Source organism: Salvelinus alpinus, chromosome 16, assembly GCF_045679555.1.
Source record: "Salvelinus alpinus chromosome 16, SLU_Salpinus.1, whole genome shotgun sequence".
Classification (NCBI taxonomy): domain Eukaryota; kingdom Metazoa; phylum Chordata; class Actinopteri; order Salmoniformes; family Salmonidae; genus Salvelinus; species Salvelinus alpinus.
Window position 1 is genome coordinate 36,573,764 of NC_092101.1, and position 20,749 is coordinate 36,594,512.

Genomic DNA, 20,749 nt, shown 5'->3' on the forward strand with positions numbered 1-20,749 from the left:
ACAAAGAAAACGAGACCCCACAGTCCTAGGGAGCGGCCCGCGTCGGTGGCACTATCAAACGCACTTAAGCAGTAGATAGTCCGGATTCTTCCCTCCTGGACCTAGGACAGCATCCAGACCACCCGCTCTGCTCCTGCAGCTTTCAACTCCTCCTACATGTTAAACTGTGGTCCTGTGTGGCTCAGTTGGTAGAGCATGGAGCTTGCAACGCCAGGGTTGTGGGTTTGATTCCCACGGGGGACCAGTACACTACTCTAAATCACTCTGGATAAGAGCTTCTACTAAATTTCTAAAATGTTAATGTATACTAAAGGTTTAATTTATTTGTCATGAGTTTGGACACACCTACTCGTTCAAGGGTTTTTCTTTATTTTACTATTTTCTACATTGTAGAATAATAGTGAAGACATCAAAACTATGAAATAACACATATGGAATCATGTAGTAACGAAAAAAAGAGTTAAACAAATGAAAATATTTTATTTTTGAGATTCTTCAAAGTAGCCACCCTTTGCCTTGATGACAGCTTTGCAAACTTTTGACTGGTACTGTATACATAAGTCCAGTTAATAGTCATTAAGATCATTATGGTTGATGTCTTGTGTCTGGTTGAAACTATAGGAAATTACCATTGAACAGCTTCCCCAATCCCAAACTGTAGCTTTAAACCTTTTAGTGTAATCTAGGGGATGGAAACACCGGGGTGTGGTTACAGTATTAGTGGTCACCACATTTAAGACCATCTCTTCAGTCCAGTTATCCTCTCCCTTCCTCTGCTCCGACTCATCCATAACACTATACTGTTCAACTTTTTCTGTTCAAGTTCATGAAAGTATGAAGCATTTGGGTTGCATGTCTTTATAGTGTTGTGTGCTCATATTAAAAGGACATTGTTGGATTACTACATCGTTGTAACACCCGGGATATTATGAGCCTTCACAGTGACGGATACAGATAGTAATGACAATAGTGCCAATCATGTCTGATGATCTTTGACCACATAATGTGTCCTCTTACACCCACCACCAACCCCACTATAGTGTCTCAGCGCCACGTTACCTCAGTCAATCCAATGACCTCACTCAGGGCCCAGCTGCGTCCTGCTGTCTCCCTGATTGCAGTCCGGGTCCGGGCTTTCATCCTGGCATCGGCCCATCCAATAAACAAACATTAACAATGTAACACGCTCCGCCTGTTGACAAACAACAAACAGCAGTTCACACACTCTGAACTGTCATTATCCATTAGAGGGCTACTGGCTGAAGGACCTGACCTATATTGCAGCAGGCAGGCGGCCATGTTGGGAAACACTGGTCCCTAGGAAAAGGTACATTTTCTATTGACTGGCTTTTATGAGAACACAGGGAACACATCAGTCTGCCTTCCCCTCTCTCCTAACATGTACGTATTGTATTGACCAAGCTATGGAGAGACGTAAGGGTTATCTAGACAGCTTTTCCCAGCAGATTCAGACCCTAGACGTACATATGATCTCCAGAAAGCTGACTGATGTGCAACTAATAAACAAACATCTAATACACAACCTGAACAGTTGTATTGAATTACTACCTTTCTAAGTGTTGACATTCCAGCCTCAAAGGTCACTTCAGGTAAAGCATCTGAGAAGAATGCAACATTATGACAACAGCATGGCAGAGACGTATTAGAAAGGTACAACGTCATACACACTATTCCTTTACATCTTCTCTCTACATCTCTCCTTCCACTTCCTCACCTCGTGCTCTGTCCTCCACCCAGCAGCATCAGCAGGCTGACTGAAAGGGTATCTGTTCCTCCCAGCTCTCCGTCTTTCCCGGCCCAATTGTATGTATCCTAGTGCTTTTCCAACCTGGCATAGGCCTTTTCCAAAGCCTGGCATAGGCCTGGATTTCCAGCGCCCAAACTCTCACTCCCGAGCCCAGGGAAAGTGAGTAGCTCCTCCAGGAAAGCAGGCGAGAGCCATGCAGGAGAGGCTAGCGATTAGCCACACATGGGTCAGGAGTTCCTTAGCCTTTCTTAATTTTGACTGGAACCCAGGGCTGTGTATGTTTTACATGTTGACAGGTACTGGACAGAAGTTATAATTATTAATATTAGGTCTATTGCCTTTTATTACATGAGTATTGCATATAGCAGTTACTGTGGAGAAGTGGACCTGTGACCAATGACCTTTACATGATGAATGTTCTGATATTTGACACTTTTGAACACTCTGGTGTTCTTTGGTCACAAGCTGAGAGAAAATTATTTTCTGTTGACTTAATGTGATATCTTGTTTACCTCCTGCAAAGGCAATACATTGATTACTATCACTGTCTGACCTTGCTTATTTACAATAATACATAATAGTCCTATGCTTTATGCTTTAGGAGAACTGTGCTTGGTCAGAAAGGCAATCGTGAGCATTATAGAGTTAACAGTTGTTTTTAATCTGCTATCCTAAACAGAATAAGTTAATTAAGAAGAGATTACATAATTACAGGCACAGCAACATTACAAGCACAGCATCATATATGGGCTCTAAAACACCTGAGAGAGATTTACCTTGGATCATAAAACAAGAACAACATGGACTTCATAATACTCTGCTACAGGGCACAGTCCCCGACTCCACAGCATTTCACCAAAACCATTCCCTGTCCTTTGTGGCAAACTCTTCCGTGTTCCTTCATGAATTCATTAGCCTCGTCTTAGCTTGTTTGATTACACTATTTTAACGCATTTAATTGATGTCTACATGTTGTTCCATCTATTTGTTGCCAACAATCCATCCACACAGCCCAGACCCATGGTAGGGTAATGACAACACAACGGTAGTGTCTCATAGCAGTGCTCTCTCTGACATTGATCGATTGTCTCTTGTTTGATGTGGCCTGTTGGATCTGAACTACAGTGAGAACCCCCCCCATCCCCTCCCCTCCCACCCCCCTTTTACTAGGAAGGAAGTGCTCACCCACTGGTTGTCTGTTCCCTCTTGAGAGAGAGGCAGGAGGACAGCCAGGAGATGGGGGGAGATGGGGGAGGTGTCAAGGGGGAGGGAGGCTGAGGAGGAGGGGGGTAATATTTACATTGAGCTCTTCCTCTTGCTGGCCAGGGGCCCATGGGAAAAAAATATGAAAGACAAACAATGAACAATAGATGGTTTTGGGGGTGAGCTACAGTGCCAACACAGCGTGTGCCATGGGACGGACGGATGAATGGAGGGGTGGGGGGGTCTCTAGTCCTGGTGTAGCTGGGGGTTAGGATGACTTCACTGGCTCTCTGTAGAGCACACCTGAACTATTTTACACTGAAATGTGCACTTTTGGGACTATTCCATTGGTTCCATTGTACCGGGTAAACCAAATCAAGCACAGCGCAAGTATTTGAAAGTATGTGACATATGTATTTGACCTAGGTCTGTCTGCAACTAGCGACTCTCTGAAGTGTCAACGATACTCTAAACACCAAAGAGAATATTCTGGTGATGCTATAGATGCCAGCTGGGAGCCTGAGCTCCTTTCCTCCTTTCTCTTTTCACGGTGCATCACTGCGGCATTTCCACTTGTTCTGGGAAAGACACAGGCAGCATCATTAGAGCTGCAACAGGGAGTCAGGGAGAGACCACCCAGGCACACTGGAGCTCTGAGCACTGATACTAACATATTTATCTCACCAAATTGTCCAAGGCACGGCAGAGCGTGTTTCTGTATGATAAGACCTGGCCACCCAGCCCCCCCCGCCCCTCTGGGGAATCCGTATTTTCCAATTAGCCAGGGTTAATGTGATAATGGAGGGATCAAACTGTGATTTGGGCGGTTGGTGGTTGGTTTGGCGACTACCCCATCTCTCCATTGCTGTGGCCCAGGTCCAGCACATTGCAGTGAGTGTGAGTGGATGCTTAGGCTCTGACTGGCTCTGCAAGGGCTAATTTAGGGTAATGACTCTGTAGGATTTGGGCCTTCTCAGCCCACAGGGGTAGGCTACTGCAGCCCTTTGCCAAGAAGTGAGAATAACGGTGTCATATTACGCATACCGGCATGGACTGGACTGGTGCTCCTTCCAGAACTTGATGAGGGGTTTTGGTGCTTTGTCCAGAGGGAGTCGTAATGTTTTTTGTTGTTGTCCTTTTTCCCCCACAAGTTAGAGTTCTGAGGGATTCGCATGCGAGGCGTGGTGGCCCGGCGACCAAGGATTCTGGGAGAAATCCGACGCCAAGTTCCAGCTGTCCATTACACGCCATTGGGTTTCATGACCACTTAAAGTAGACGCGCCAGCCAGCTCCTGTTTTCACAGACCCCAGACACGACCCTGAGAACTGTTCTACTACGGAAACATTCAGCATTCTACTACACAGAAATACTCTGCATGGAACATTCTACTACAGAAACATTGAACATTCTACTACACAGAAATATTCTGCATGGAACATTCTACTACAGAAACATTGAACATTCTACTACACAGAAATATTCTGCATGGAACATTCTACTACAGAAACATTGAACATTCTACTACATAGGAATATTCTGCATGGAACATTCTACTACAGAAACATTGAACATTCTACTACACAGAAATATTCTGCATGGAACATTCTACTACAGAAACATTGAACATTCTACTACACAGAAATATTATGCATAGAACATTTCGCTACTACTACACAAATGAGCCAAGAGAAACTTGTGGAAGATTCTAAAACAGTAACAGCGCATGATTTGGGTTACCTGGTGCAATGGAGCAAATGGAATAGTCCCAAAAATAAATAAAACGGGTGGAAAACCAGACAGCCAATACTCCTACGGTGAATCAATCAATCAAATTAATTTACAAAGTGCTGTACAGAACCCCAGCCTAAAACCACAAACAGCAAGCAATGCAGACGTAGAAGCAATGCAGACGTAGAAGATGTAGAAGTAATGCAGATGAACACTCCCAAATGAAAATACATGTACATTTACATTCCATTTTTGTCTAGTTCTTAAACATGTATTTCTAATTGAAAATGTTCTTATATTGCTTTACTAAGCCAATACATACGTATAGCAAACAGAGACACAGTATATAGAGACAACTATTGATTCTAAGTGGGTGAGTTATTTTTCTCCATCAGAAAACCAACCAACCCAGTCCAGACATGTGTCAATCTCAGCCGGAGGGCTCCCTGGAAGTGTTGCATAATAGTAGGATGTTTGCTGTGCAGTAGGTTATTGGGCAGGTCTGTGTGAACCACCCAGCACAATGAGATGTTTGAGTTTTATATCACGAACCTCACTTCCGACGAGGAAAATAAACGGTTGCCATCCCAAGGTTTGGCTTGGGCTCCTTGTTTTAAGAGCCAGCGAGTCAAGAATGACCTAATAAGAAACAAGGACTTGAGAAGGAGGAAGACAGGCACACTTTTACAGTGTGCTTGGCAGGCACAGAACACGAATAGGGCAATATCAGTAAAGCATATCTTACTGTCAATATTTCACACCTCAATAAAGATGATAGGGCTATTATTCTCAAAGAAACAATCAACAATTGTGAGAAATGTACACCAGAAAGTGCTCTGTAAACCCAAATTATGGCCGTGTTTGAGAGCATCAAAACCATGATGTATCATGGGTAAATTGTGACTGACCGATCTACAAGTAATAATGAGTCGTTATTTATGATGCAAGGCGATTTGTAGACCAGTCAGTCGCAGCGGCGATTTTAGCATGTAAAATCTAAGTGCAAAAAACATGTTTGCTGCATGCCAGCAAAGCCACAACACAACACAAAAAAATATATTCATTGCACTATAGCGGTGACAAACGGTGACAACAAACTGTTAGGGAAAACCTAAAGCCGTCCCAACAGCAGAGCTTTGATGATTACATTTCTCTAAAACAGGCTATAGGCTACATGTGCACCATCAAGTCAGAACAGTAGGCTAAGTTATGAGGGAGGAAAGGGACCAAATTATTCAGGTTATGCACATGGGCTACTAACAGCTTACTACATACACTTAGTATTACTTTCTTAGAGACAGTATACATATCTCCCTGGCATATTACATAATTTATGCAGCAGCATACAATAGATTTTTGGACTCACCTTGTTGTGCTGTGCTCACTTGAACAGGAAGGTGGCGAAGCGGTCCTTCTTGTGGGCTCTAGAAAGAGTCCCGAAATCCCAACTTGGAATTCTGAGTTGGATGACCGCTCAAAATTATTTGATGTATTTTCCCAGTCGGAGCTAGTTTTATCCGAATTCCCAGTTGTCTTGAACTCACTGAAGTGTGAGATTTCGCAGTTCTGAGTTTCCAGTTGTTTTGAACGCGGCAGAAGTATTACTGGATTGACAGCATGGCCAACGTAGTCAAACTTTTCTGGCCATGCAGTTACCGCCTTTTTCATGATATCCAATCAGTAGATAGGATCCTGTCTCATCGCTGCAACTCCACTATGGACTCTGCAAAGGTCGAGAGCCAAGACGCGCTGCTTCTTGACACACTGCTCACTTTACCCGGAAGACAGCGGAGGAAACAAATCAAAAGTTATTAGTCACATGCACCGAATACAGTGAAATGCTTACTTACGAGCCCCTAACCAACAATAAAGTTTAAAAAAATACAGATAGGAAGAGTAACAAGTAATTAAAGAGCAGCAGTAAAATGACAATAGCGAGACTATATACAGGGGGGTACCAGTACAGAGTCAATGTGCAGGGGCACCGGTTAGTTGAGGAAGTATGTACAAGTAGGTAGAGTTATTAAAGTGACTATGCATAGATGACAACAGAGAGTAGCAGTGGTGTAAAGAGGGGGGGGGGGGGGGGGGCAATGCAAATAGTCTGGGTAGCCATTTGACTAGTTGTTCAGTAGTCTTATGGCTTGGGGGTAAAAGCTGTTAGAAGCCTCTTGGACCTAGACTTGGTGCTCCGGTACCGCTTGCCGTGCGGTAGCAGAGAGAACAGTCTATGACTAGGGTGGCTGGAGTGTTTGACAATTTTTAGGGCCTTCCTCTGACACCGCCTGGTATAGAGGTCCTGGATGGCAGGAAGCTTGGCCCCAGTGATGTACTGGGCCGTTCGCCCTACCCTCTGTAGTGCCTTGCGATCGGAGGCCGAGCAGTTGCCATACCAGGCAGTGATCCAACCAGTCAGGATGCTCTCGATGGTGCAGCTGTAGATCCTTTTGAGGATCTGAGGACCCATGCCAAATCTTTTCAGTCTCCTGAGGGGGAATAGGTTTTGTCGTGCCCTCTTCACGACTGTCTTGGTGTGCTTGGACCATGTTAGTTTGTTGGTGATGTGGACACCAAGGAACTCGAAGCTCTCAACCTGCTCCACTGCAGCCGTGTCGATGAGAATGGGGGTGTGCTCGGTTTTCTTTTTCCTGTATTCCACAATCATCTCCTTTGTCTTGATCACGTTGAGGGAGAGGTTGTTGTCCTGGCACCACACGGCCAGGTCTCTGACCTCCTCCCTATACACTGTCTCGTCATTGTCGGTGATCAGGCCTACCACTGTTGTGTCATCTGCAAATGTAATGGTGTTGGAGTCGTGCCTGGCCGTGCAGTCATGAGTGAACAGGGAGTACAGGAGGGGACTGAGCACGCACCCCTGAGGGGCCCCGAGTTGAGGATCAGCGTGGCGGATGTGTTGTTACCTACCATTACCACCTGGGGCGGCCTGTCAGGAAGTCCAGGATCCAGTTGCAGAGGGAGGTGTTTAGTCCCAGGGTCCTGAGCTTATTGATGAGCTTTGAGGGCACTATAGTGTTGAACGCTGAGCTGTAGTCAATGAATAGCATTCTCACATAGGTGTTCCTTTTGTCCAGGTGGGAAAGGGCAGTGTGGAGTGCAACAGAGATTGCATCATCTGTGGATCTGTTGGGGCGGTATGAAAATTTGAGTGGGTCTAATATTTCTAGGACGATGGAGTTGATGTGAGCCATAACCGGCGTTTCAAAGCGCCTCATGGCAAAAGACGTGAGTGCTACAGGTCGGTAGTCATTTAGGCAGCTTACCGTAGGCCTTGGGCACAGGCACTATGGTGGTCTGCTTAAAACATGTTGGTATTACAGACTCGGACTGGGAGAGGTTGAAAATGTCAGTGAAGACGGTGCGGATGCTGCTTGTAATGCATGGCTTCTGGTTGGGGTATGTACGTACGGTCACTGTGGGGACGACGTCATTGATGCACTTATTGATGAAGCCAATGACTAATATGGTGTACTCCTTAATGCCATCAGAGGAATCCCGGAACATATTCCAGTCTATGCTAGCAAAACAGTCCTGTAGCTTAGCATCTGCTTCATCTGACCACTTTTTTATTGATCTAGTCACTGGTGCTTCCTGCTTTAATGTTTGCTTGTAAGCAGGAATCAGGAGGATAGAATTATGATTAGATTTGCCAAATGGAGGGCGAGGGAGAGCTGTGTATGTGTCTCTGTGTGTGCAGTAAAGGTTTTTTGCTGATAGAAATTTGGTAAAACAGATTTAAGTTTCCCTGCATTAATGTCCCCGGCTACTAGGAGCGCCACCTCTGGGTGAGCGTTTTCTTGTTTGCTTATGGCGGAATACAGCTCATTCAATGCTATCTTAGTGCCAGCCTCCGTCTGTGGTGGTATGTAAACAGCTACGAAGAATACAGATGAAAACTCTCTCGGTAGGTACTGTGGTCTACAGCTTATCATGAGATACTCTACCTCAGGCGAGCAATAGCTCGAGACTTCCTTAGATATCATGCACCAGCTGTTATTTACAAAAATACATAGTCCGCCACCTCTTGTTTTACCAGACGCCGCTGTTCTATCCTGCCGGTACATCGTATAACCAGCCAGCTGTATGTTGATATTGTCGTCGTTCAGCCACGAGTCCATGAAGCAGAAGATGTTACCGTTTTTAATGTCCGGTTGGTAGTTTAATCTTCCGCGTAACTCAGCGATTTTATTCTCCAAGGATTGCACGTTTTCTAGCAGAATGGAGGGAAGTGGGGGTTTATTCGATCGCTTACGAATTCTCAGAAGGCAGCCCTCTCTTCGTCCCCTCTTTCTCCACTTTCTCTTCACGCAGATCGGGGCCTGTTCCCGAGGAAGCAGTATATCCTTCGCGTCAGGCTTGTCAGAGTTGCAAATAAATGAACAAAAAACACAATCGGCTGGGGGCACGTAAAACATCTGCCTTCTTCTCCAGCGCCATCTTAACACTGTCGAACTGACAACCGAGGTCAGCTTGCAGGCACCCAGCCCGCCACAAGGAGTCGGTAGAGCCCGATGAGATAAGGACATCTCGGCCGGCCAAACCCTCTCCTAACCCGGATGATGCTGGGCTAGCAGACCTAGGACTTGTTTGACATTGCAGCCGAGAGTGCATGAGACTGCCGACTGACCAGTGGTGACACGTAATTCAGGGCAGGTGTAGCAGAGCCCCACCTGTTTTGAGCCCCACCTGTTAAGCGATTTTTTATTTTAGCTAAACAGGTGGGTCTCAATGACACGTCGCCACTGGTCAGTCGGCAGTCGCATGCACTCTCAGCTGCAATGTGGAACAAGCCCTATGTCTATGCTAGCCCAATATTGGACTAAAGGTGCCTAACGTTACTCCTTAGTTCAAGGACATTACATGTTCTGTTTAAAGGGCAAATTTGATCTGGAAGCCAAAACAGCCAAATACTCTAAACGTGAATCGATTCTTAATTGCGGTACGGTTCTAGAGATATAAATCCCTCTACTTTCTATCACATCAATGCAAAATAAACACTTACTGTCTTAACAGTTGCAGCAGACAGTATGTTTCAGTGACAACACGTTTGTGCCGTCTGTCTTCCGCAGATAGAGTAGACAACCTGTGCTAATTACCTGTCTTCGGTCTGTTTTCCATAAACAAGCTCTGTAACATGTAAATATGGCCGTGTGGAAACACTAACCCTATAAAGAAAGTATCAATTTAAACTTTTTTTTTTTTCCCCTAACCGATTTGTTAGAGAAGGTCATTATGCTTCTAAAACCGTACCGCACGCGATGCGTATTAATGTTCAGACCGAGCGCCGCGGCTCTTAACAAAACTCCCCCTACAGAAGACGCCTTCGTCCAATGACTTATGTGTCATGTAATGGTAGTCTAACGACCCTGGGTTTATAAGCGCGGATATCGACACTGCCGTTCGAGCATGCTTTTGCGGCACAGTCGATAACGCGCCGGACCTCGGGCTTAGAAGGTCGAGGGTTCGAGACCTGCTCCCTGCTGTTTCATTACAGTACTATGGGCTATGTCTATGCCTAGAGGATTATCAAAATAAAACATCATGGCAGAGATGAATACAGAATGGTTTAAAGATATTCCAGGTTATAGAATTTTTGGTAAAATAAAGTAGGCTATGTTTGTGCTAACTGGACCCAGGCCAACACTGCTATTAGTGGCAAGATGGAGAGGTTGACAGTTCACAAACCAACATGTTTATATTATTTTCATGTTCTTTTTTAAAAATATATATATATATATAGTAATATATATATATATATATATATATAGTAATATAAAATGCATTTTAGCTATATAAAGCGTTTTGAGTAACTACCAACAGCATACAACATTTTACTCACTCAACTCATCTATTGTGAGCTTATGCTCTGAGGGGATGCAAAGTAGAGTGCGTGATGATATCATCACCGACTGGTCGTTGCAGGAAGTGGCAACCTGGAAGTTGATTTCGGAAAAGGTTAGCTGGGATTTTTCTTTCAACAGCACTTAATTGTAAGTTACCCTATGTTATCTATTTATTTAACTAAATGTTGTGACACAAATATTAACTATTTATCATGGTCTTAGTTCATATTGCTTCAGAGAGAGTTCAGAAGATTGTTTCCATTTCCAGCTAGCTAACGTTAGACAACTCGATAGTTCGCTAACAGTGTCCAGCTTCATATCGCAAGACGGTCTCACGTTACTATGTATGTTTGTCTGATGGTTTTAAGAGTCTATGCGAACGAACTTGAGAAATGTTTAGCTATTAACGTTAGTTGCCCTAGCTAGCTCTGTGTCAACTGACCTGTCAAAAAAAACAACCCTGCTCATCTTTAACTGTTGACATGCGCATATGAATGTAATCATTAGTCGATTTGCAAGTAAAACGATCATTTCTATTCGACAAATTGACGTAGGACCCTCCCTGTTTCGTATGCTCCCGAAACATTTTGAAACAGAGTCGGCGTAATAAATACGCCCCAGGTTTCGCATTCAAGGGGTCATTGACCCATCTACCTGCCTACTGGGAGTGAAAAAGTGTGGGAACCCCTGCTCTAACATGTTGGCTTCAGCATTCCCGAACAGTCCAATTACAAGTCAGAATGTTGAATAAACGTAATTTTAATTTACTTTACCTGTTGTCAGCTGTTTTTGTCCTCGTGTTGGAGGTAATCTGAGACAAAAATATCAACAGGGAAGTGTTATTAACCCGACTTTCAGTACGCCGGTCTGTATATCGGTTTCTATTTCCGGTTTTGTGTTTACAATTCTGAAGTGATTCGCATGCGACAAAACACTTGCACATTGTGTAAACAATGCCCGAGTTTAACCGTACTACAGACCAAACGTTGTCGCATGCAATCAGCTGGCAAATTTCACAAGCACTTTCAGTTGATTGCGACGGAAACTGCTTTGGTCACAACTTTCGGTTACATTCGGCTATTGTTTACATATTGTGCATCACGAGCAATGCGTCAAGAGATTGAAAATACAAACCGTCGCCGCAAAAACTCAGGTAAACAATAGTTTACAGTGGATATTTTATCTCCACTTCCTACCGTCAAAAGGACCAATAGGTAAAGTAAGTGTCAATATCATTTTATTCAACATTCTGGTTTGTAGTCTTTTTTAGGGCGACTTCTTTCAGACAGAATTTCCTTGGGGTAACCACGGTAACAGTCTGATGTTTATGCATAGGCATATGTAATGCCAATCTCATTAAATATACACGGTGTTTGGGCTATAAGTGTACATTTGACTCTGCAGAGGCAGATGTAGAGGAGCTCTGCAGGATAGAATGGAAACAGTAGCTTGTCAAACCAATAGGCATTTCCCCTTGTTGTTTTGTTTTATTGATGTGTACCCTGACTGGCCTCAATACCGAACACTGCTGTATCCTTAGTAAACTGCTAATGCCCCTTCTCAGTCTAACGGCCCTGCTACGCTGCAGCCATCGGGAGCCCGGCATTGCCACCAGCCATTGAGGGAATACTTCCTTTGAAATTAATGACAGCTGCTATACTGCTTGCGTTACGCCGAGGTTTAATTCTCGATGGCTGACGCCTGTTCTTGTGAATTGAAATAATGAGAAATAAAGTTGAATTTGGTGGGTTACTATGTAGCAGATAGAACGTCACATTGATGGCAACGCGTGTAGTGTAGCTGAAGTGTTACTGTTTGTGTGTGTGTTCTCCAAGCCTCCAAGCTTACTTGTATGATTTGCTATTCATGGAAATGACAACAATAGAAGTATGTTGAGAATGTGAAATTATCATTATGAAAATGTTTGCTTGCATCAGAGCGTAGTTAGGCTGAGCCCACACTGTAGAGCTGTTTGTCTTTCATTATGGCCAGTTACTGAATGATTACACCCCATCAGATAGAGCCTGACATGATTCGCCTGCCCTGAGGCACTGTCCCGGCCTCTGCACAGCCGCCAACCCTGATTGGCATGATTTTAGTGATTGACATTTGGTAGATGATCCTGCTGCACTGATACAGCAGCATATTGCTGTGTTCTCAATCATCCATAATTGGTAGCTAGATGGTCAGTGTTTTGAAACTATAGCATACAGAGCCTAGCGCTAACATAACAATGATGTCTTTAGTCTCCTTGGATCAATTTTTAACTGCTTTAACAGACTTCTGATCTAAATGAGACTTGGCAGAAGCCTACATTTATGTAAGTTACTGGTAAGCTTTTTTTTTTTTTTGTAAGATTTTAAGCTTAGATATCATCTCAATGATGTAGGTCTAAGTGTGTCAGATAGGCAAGCAGCTGCCTTAATGTATCAGAGTGCCACATTTTTCATGTTGGATCAGTGTTGAGGGGTCTTCTTATTGGTAGAGGAACATTACCCCTGCTGTGTCACCCTCAGAAATTAAAGGTCAAAGCACAGACCCTTGTTGCTGTGTGTGTGTGTGTGTGTGTGTGTGTGTGTGTCCTTGCGTATTGTACACTGTGTGCTGTTTCAGCTGGAGCATTGGGGAGAGAGAGACTGCACAGGCAGCTCTTTCCCTTGCTGGTCGACAGCTTAAGGTATCACAAACTTAATGAGACTCAAGCCATGTCCTGTTATCACACCTAGGAATACAGTATGTTTAACATCAACTGGAAAATGAAGACTAACAGTAATATAGGTATGGTATTCTTGTGGTTTCCCTTCCAGCTTTATTAAAGGATCTGAATTATTGCGTTGTGTGGGTGGGTGTGCAGGCCTCTCAGTTAATGTGTTATTTTTTAAATGATTTTTTGAAATTCCCCCCAAATTTAAAACCTTTCTTAGTAGTTACTGAATATTTTCTACAACTTTACGCTGTGTGTTTATCATTCTGTGGTTGACACTAGTGATGCACTGATATTACATTTTTGGCCGATACCGATATCCAATATTTTCCTTGGCAAAAAAAACTATACCGATAACCGATATTTAACATTTTTGCAGGCCTTTTAAGTATTCTAGTACATTTAAAGATTTAAAACACACACATGGACGCAGCGGTCTAAGGCACTGCATCTCAGTGCAAGAGGCATCACTACAGTCCCTGGTTCGATTCCAGACTTTATCACATCCAGCCGTGATTAGGAGTACCATAGGGCGGCGCACAATTGGCCCAGCGTCGTCCGCACCGTCATTGTAAATGATAATTTGTTCTTAACTGACTTGCCTAGTTAAATATAGGTTACACACACACACATCACAATGACCAAAATGTTATTTTGTTGGCATTTACATATGTCCCCATTACCAGTAAAACATAATCAAAACCTATTTCTTTCACTTACTTGCTGTGCTGTTTCGTTGTTCATTTGTTCAGTCATTTCATTCTCAACCAGGATTATTATGGAATACCGTTTGGGTCTTTGCGTTTCAAATAACACTATTTGATGTGTCAAATAAGCTTGTTGATCAATCAGGATCTGAATATGACTGCAAGTCAAATAATAATTTAACGCGTTCAAACATTTTTTACGTAGTTGTTACACATTGATTACACTATCACTCGTATTTCATATGTCACAACGATTCATCGATACGTATGCTATGATGCTGGTAAAGTTGTCTTGCGCACCTACAGTGCTGGTCATAAAAAAAGCTAGATAACTCATGGATGCAAACAATGTTCTTCTCCAAAAACATAGCAAAACGACATAATCTGTTTCAGTTGCTATAGTTAGCTAGCTCACTATCTCGCTAGGTGTCATCATGTAAAATAACCCTCATTTATAAGACAGTTCTTATTTGATTAAACTTGACATCGGGCCGATACCGATGTTGGCATTTTTAGCTAATATTGTCCGATTCCGATATGTTCACCGATATATCGTGCATCCCTAGTTGACACATAGCATGTCACAGGAAATCAGTGCTAAGCTGTCTCTGTCTCTCTCTGGTTGGAGCCTTTAGGACCCGCGTACCTCACCCGTGACTCCCACCCCCCTCCCTGGGGAGAACACAGGGACGTTTCCTGCCCCCTCACAGGGCTCTAATTGGAAATGTTGGGTGGGCCGGACGGCCCCTGCTTGTTTGTTTTAGTGGAATGCTCGACAGCGGGTTATATTTTTGTGGCATTTTCTCAGCAGTGGTTGCTGCTTTAGGATTAAGCCAGGGTTGGTTGAAGCAGAGCGGTTACAGCAGGGGTGGGAGGGTTGATGGGGGCAATATTTTTGGAGTGGCACTTCTCTCTCTCCACTTTCCCCCACCTGCTGGCCGGCCCCTCTCATACAGTCTTTTTGAGTAGTTACGCTGAGTGTGAGTGAAGGGTTATGTTTTTGGAGTCAGTGGCACTTCTGTCTCACCTCTGTCATTCCTTTTCTCCCCCCTCTTCCCCACCTGGCTGGTAGCCACTCTTTCCCCTCTCTGAGTCCCCCCTGCTGACAGGCTTGTTTGTTGGCCATTGGCTTTCACAGTCCTTGCAGTCAGACTACAGGGTAGTCCAGGACAGACCACACTGGATTCTGGGAGAGGAGGGATGGGTGATAACACAGTAATAATCCTTTAAAAACCTATAATAAAACAGTAATAACACAGTAATAAGTAAGGGATAATCAACGAGGGGCTATGCGTTCTATGGTAAATAATCAAATAACATTTTATTAGTCACATGCGCCGAATACAACAGGTGTAGGTAGACCTTACAGTGAAATGCTTACTTACGAGCCCCTAACCAACAATGCAGTTTAAAAAAATATGGATAAGAATAATAAATAAAAGTAACAAGTAATTAAAGAGCAGCAGTAAAATAACAATAGCGAGACTATATACAGGGGGGTACCGGTACAGAGTCAATGTGCGGGGGCACCGGTTAGTTGAGGTAATATGTACATGTGGGTAGAGTTATTGAAGTGACTATGCATAGATGATAACAACAGAGAGTAGCAGCGGTGTAAAAGACAGGGGGGGGGGCAGCAATGCAAATAGTCTGGGTAGCCATTAGAGGTCGACCGATTATGATTTTTAAACGCCGATACCGATTATTGGAGGACCAAAAAAAGCCGTTACCGATCGGCCGATTTTTATATATATATTTGCAATAATGACAATTACAACAACACTTAATGAACACTTATTTTAACTTAATATATCAATAAAATCAATTTAGTCTCAAATAAATAATGAAACATGTTCAATTTGGTTTAAATAATGCAATACAAAGTGTTGGAGAAGAAAGTAAAAGTGCAATATTTGCCATGTAAATAAGCTAACGTTTACGTTCCTTGCTCAGAACATGAGAACATATGAAAGCTGGTGGTTCCTTTTAACATGAGTCTTCAATATTCCCAGGTAAGAAGGTTTACGTTGTAGTTCTAGGAATTATAGGACTATTTCTCTCTATACCATTTGTATTTCATATACCTTTGACTATTGGATGTTCTTATAGGCACTATAGTTTTGCCAGCCTAATATCGGTAGTTGATAGGCTTGAAGTCATAAACAGCGCAATGCTTGAAGCACAGCGAAGAGCTGCTGGCAAACGCAGGAAAGTGCTGTTTGAATGAATGCTTACGAGCCTGCTGCTGCCTACCACTGCTCAGTCAGACTGCTCTATCAAATATCAAATCATAGACTTAATTATAAAATAATAACACACAGAAATACGAGCCTTAGGTCATTTAATATGGTCAAATCCGGAAACTATAATTTCGAAAACAAAACGTTTATTCTTTCAGTGAAATACGAACTGTTCCGTATTTTATCTAACGCGTGGCATCCCTAAGTCTTAATATTGCTGTTACATTGCACAACCTTCAATGTTGTGTCATAATCATGTACAATTCTGGCAAATTAATTACGGTCTTTGTTAAGAAGAAATGGTCTTCACACAGTTCGCAACGAGCCAGGCAGCCCAAACTGCTGCATATACCCTGACTCTGCTTGCACAGAACGCAAGAGAAGTGACACAATTTCCCTAGTTAAAAGTAATTAATGTCAGCAGGCAATATTAACTAAATATGCAGGTTTAAAAATACATAGCTGTGTATTGATTTTAAGAAAGGCATTGATGTTTATGGTTAGGTACATTGGTGCAACGACAGTGCTTATTTCGCAAATGCACTTGTTAAATCATCACCCGTTTGGCGAAGTAGGCTGTGATTCGATGATAAATTAACAGGTACCGCATCGATTATATGCAACGCAGGACAAGGTAGATAAACTAGTAATATCATCAACCATGTGTAGTTAACTAGTGATTATGTTAAGATTGATTGTTTTTTAGATGATAAGTTTCATGCTAGCTAGCAACTTACCTTGACTTCTTGCTGCACTCGCGTAACAGGTAGTCAGCCAGCCACGCAGTCTCCTCGTGGAGTGCAATGTAATCGGCCATAATCGGTGTCCAAAAATGCCGATTACCGATTGTTATGATAACTTGAAATCGGCCATTCCGATTAATCGGTTGACCTCTAGTAGCCATTTGATTCGGTGTGCTTGGGGGTAGAAGCTGTTTAGAAGCATCTTGGACCTAGACTTGGCGCTCTGGTACCGCTTGCCGTGCGGTAGCACAGAGAACAGTCTATGACTAGGGTGGCTGGAGTCTTTAACAATTTTTAGGGCCTTCCACTGACACTGCCTGGTATAGAGGTCCTGGATGGCAGAGAGCTTAGCCCCAGTGATGCACTAGGCCGTTCGCCCTACCCTCTGTAGTGCCTTGCGGTCGGAGGCCGAGCAGTTGCCATACCAGTCAGTGATGCAACCAGTCAGGATGCTCTCGATGATGCAGCTGTAGAACCTTTTGGGGGTCTGAGGACCCATGCCAAATCTTTTCAGTCTCCTGAGGGTGAATAGGTTTTGTTGTGCCCTCTTCACGACTGTCTTGGTGTGTTTGGACCATTGTAGTTTGTTGGTGATGTGGACACCAAGGAACTTGACGCTCTCAACCTGCTCCACTGCAGCCCCGTCGATGAGAATGGGGGCGTGCTCAGTCCTCTTTTTTTCCTGTAGTCCACAATCATCTCCTTTGTTTTGATCACGTTGAGGGGGAGGTTGTTGTCCTGGCACCACAACGGCCAGGTCTCTGACCTCCTCCCTATAAGCTGTCTCGACATTGTTGATGATCAGGCCTACCACTGTTGTGTCATCTGCAAACTTAATGATAATGATAATAATGAATGACTTGGAATGTGTGTTCCAAGACACGTACTAGCGGAGTGGAAATGACCTTCACGGAGTTGCATTATTTTCTAGAGAACGCATAGAGCCCCGAGTTGATTATCCCTTTTATTCCATGGCTATAATTTAACACATTTGCCACTAGAATGTGTTAATTTGCCGGTAGAAATGTGTTCAACAAGTAGCTAGCAAGTTTACTATAGCTACAGTAGTTGCCGTGGTAACCAAACAAACAGACTTGCTAGTTTAGCTAACCAAACCATCAGTCCTAGCTTGCTATTATAAAAATCAAATTCAACAATCTCAATAATGTTTTCAATTGGACTTTTACTTTCAAAAGCAGCTCAAACAAAACATGTAAGAATGAACTATAGCCATTGAATTCTACCGTGCTGATTTACCGTGTATTATCGGGAAATAATGCACGCTCTAGAATGCCCTTCAAGCCAATCAGAAACAGTGTTCATCAATGCCATGGTACAACTCTGTAACCACCCTGTAATAACCCTGTAATAACATGATACACTAGCAGAAGGAACCACGCAATTCACTGTTTGTTTGCAATTTAGGCTAAAGGAGCTGTTTTGGTATTGTACAGTTTAATAGGTCTAGTCTGTGGTTTACTGTGAGGATTTTTTTTTTCTCACGCTCATCGTGATGATCCATGTTTTTGTATGTAAACACAGTTACTGTACTTATGACACGGCATTACCAAGGTTTAAACCCTGTCTCCCCGTAGCATCTCATTATGTAGCTTTCTGTCTCCACATCTTAAACCCTCTACAAACATCAGCCTGCATTCATATGCCCACATTTCACTGTTCTGTTTATTTATCCAGGATTCTGAGAGGAGAAATTGGTGCCTATGCTTAAGTCAGATCTTAAAAATATAATTTCAGACCAACAAACAGAGCCAGCCAAAGGATAACAAACGGGAGAGGAGACAGAGGGGATGGAGCGAGCCAGACCCAGACGCCTGATGGCTCTGGTCTAGTCCTCTCCTGGACCCTCTTACTGTCCTGTTATGGGATTGGCTGAGAAGTGCTGACTCATTGTGGAAGGCTTGACTGGCCAACAGATTCGATAACAAAAAATGTCTGTCTGCCCAAAAACATAAATGGCACTGCAATGACAACATATTACGAGTCAGATTATTTTTTTTATTTTTTTACGCAATAGTGCTGATTTGAAGTTGTCTATTTGTAATCGATTCCTGCCTTATCAAAATGTAACATTTGATTCAAAATAAAACTAGCCTATGTATGAGCCTTGTTTTCAGTCTCCTGAAACTTATTTGATCCCTTTACTTTTCCTTTAATGCACACATCAGAGAGAGTGTAGCCTAACTGATGCTGTCTGTGAAATACTTGGCAGTGTTCTATCGCTCCCCTGCCAGTCTGCCACTGAGGGCCAGTTCAAAGAAATCTGTATGAGTTCTGGTGTGAGGAATGGTTTCTTAAATCGCTGGCCTGTCAGATCAGAGATCAGAGCCGGTCATACCATGGTCATGATGTTTGGCCAGCTCTGTGCATTCAGACTGAGGGGAATCTTTGATGGAATCTGGTGTTTGTGTAATGTTGGTGGGCTGAGGATAGTGTTAGTATGGGGTACTGGGGAGGCTTAGTGGTAGCAGCGCTGATGGGGAGGCAGGCAGGGGTGGCGGTGTGGTGGGCAGGCATGGCGGTGTGGGGGGCAGACGGAGATGTCTGAAAGGGTTCCTTTGTGCCCCTAGTCCAGACCATCACACAGAACATACACCTAACCCCCTCTCACCTGTCAATCACTCCTACTTGGGGATATGAGAAACAGTACAGTACATAGAGCTCAGACCAGAGCGAAGTGGACCACTACACTACATACTATCTGTCTAATTCAGAATAGGCAGGCCAGTTGTGTGTAACATGAGCTAACATCAGGATTTCCTTAACAAGCTCACTTTGTAAACTCAGCCCATTGCTGTCTCCAGTAGGGATATCCCCCCTGACAACCAAGGGGACATCTCTCTGACCACCCCCTCTACCCCCCAGGTCCTTCTCACAGAGACTCAGTCCTTCTGTAGCAGTAGAGAGAGATGAGGAGGGACGAAAGGGACGCATGCTGGAAGTAGTAAGTAAGTCAAAGTTTAGGAATAAGATGACTTAAATAAACCACTTAAGGCCTACGTTTGGGAGCAGTAAGTGAAATCACCCTCCTGTCAAGCTGCTGCTATCCCCCTTCCGGCCCTCTGCTCTCCCCAGAACCTTTCCTCCTGTCCAGTTCATTAACAGCAGGGGGAAATCAGCCAAACCCCTAAAACCCAGACAAGCTCTCAGAGGGGAGGGGGGGGGGGACAGACAATATGACAGACTGATGATCAATACTCACACTGCCTGGGAAGTGTGTGTGGGCGTGCTGTGTGTGCTTAAATGCTGGCTTGTGTGTGGGTTTGTTAGTGCACGCATCCTAGGTTGTGTTAAATATATGTCTATCACAATACTCTTATTTGCTCTCCTTAGCATCTTTCTAAAATAGAACAGTGTCCTGGCATCGTGTGTGGGGTATATTATTGGAAGTGTGCAAATGTCCTAGGGCATAGTCCTATATGGTTTTCATCTGTTCTTAAATATACAGTATAAAATACTTCCTATGAAAAAAGCAATTTCTCATATTCAGACCATACAACTGTTTTGTCACAAATGGCACCCTACTCACTATAGGCTAGTGCACTACCATAGGGCTCTGGTCAATAGTAGTCCACTATATTAGGAATATGGTGCCATTTGGGACGCAACTTGGGCTACATGCAGTCTTCCCTAACCAGAGAGCTCCTTTCTCCCTGGGCTTGTTAGCTCTGTTTCTGTTTCTTATCAAGACCTAGTAGGATCTAGTGTGACAGAGCTACCAAATAGAGGGGCAGTCACTCTGTTTATAAGTCCCTTTCCAAGTAAAACAAACCTGC

General features: G+C 43.6%; 1 protein-coding gene and 1 long non-coding RNA gene across 15 annotated transcripts in view; one reads left to right on the top strand and one right to left on the bottom strand.

Moving 5' to 3' along the window:
- Positions 1–474: 474 nt before the first annotated feature.
- On the bottom strand, positions 475–11,563 carry LOC139541435 (uncharacterized). The gene is made up of 3 exons (XR_011668345.1): positions 11,335–11,563; positions 6,067–6,471; positions 475–5,339 (listed from the first exon to the last, which is right to left on the bottom strand). It is a non-coding gene; the product is annotated as an uncharacterized lncRNA (long non-coding RNA).
- Positions 10,597–20,749, top strand: part of LOC139541431 (exocyst complex component 2-like) — a 177,581-nt gene continuing 167,428 nt past the window's right edge. For 9 of the 14 annotated variants that reach the window (XR_011668343.1, XM_071346079.1, XM_071346085.1 and 6 more), the window contains exon 1: positions 10,597–10,708. The gene's annotated coding sequence lies outside the window, so the exon portion shown is untranslated. Of the gene's footprint in view, positions 10,709–11,576; positions 11,715–11,762; positions 11,781–19,838; positions 19,922–20,749 lie in introns of those variants that run through there. The other 5 variants (XM_071346080.1, XM_071346081.1, XM_071346084.1 and 2 more) reach the window with 5 other exon arrangements.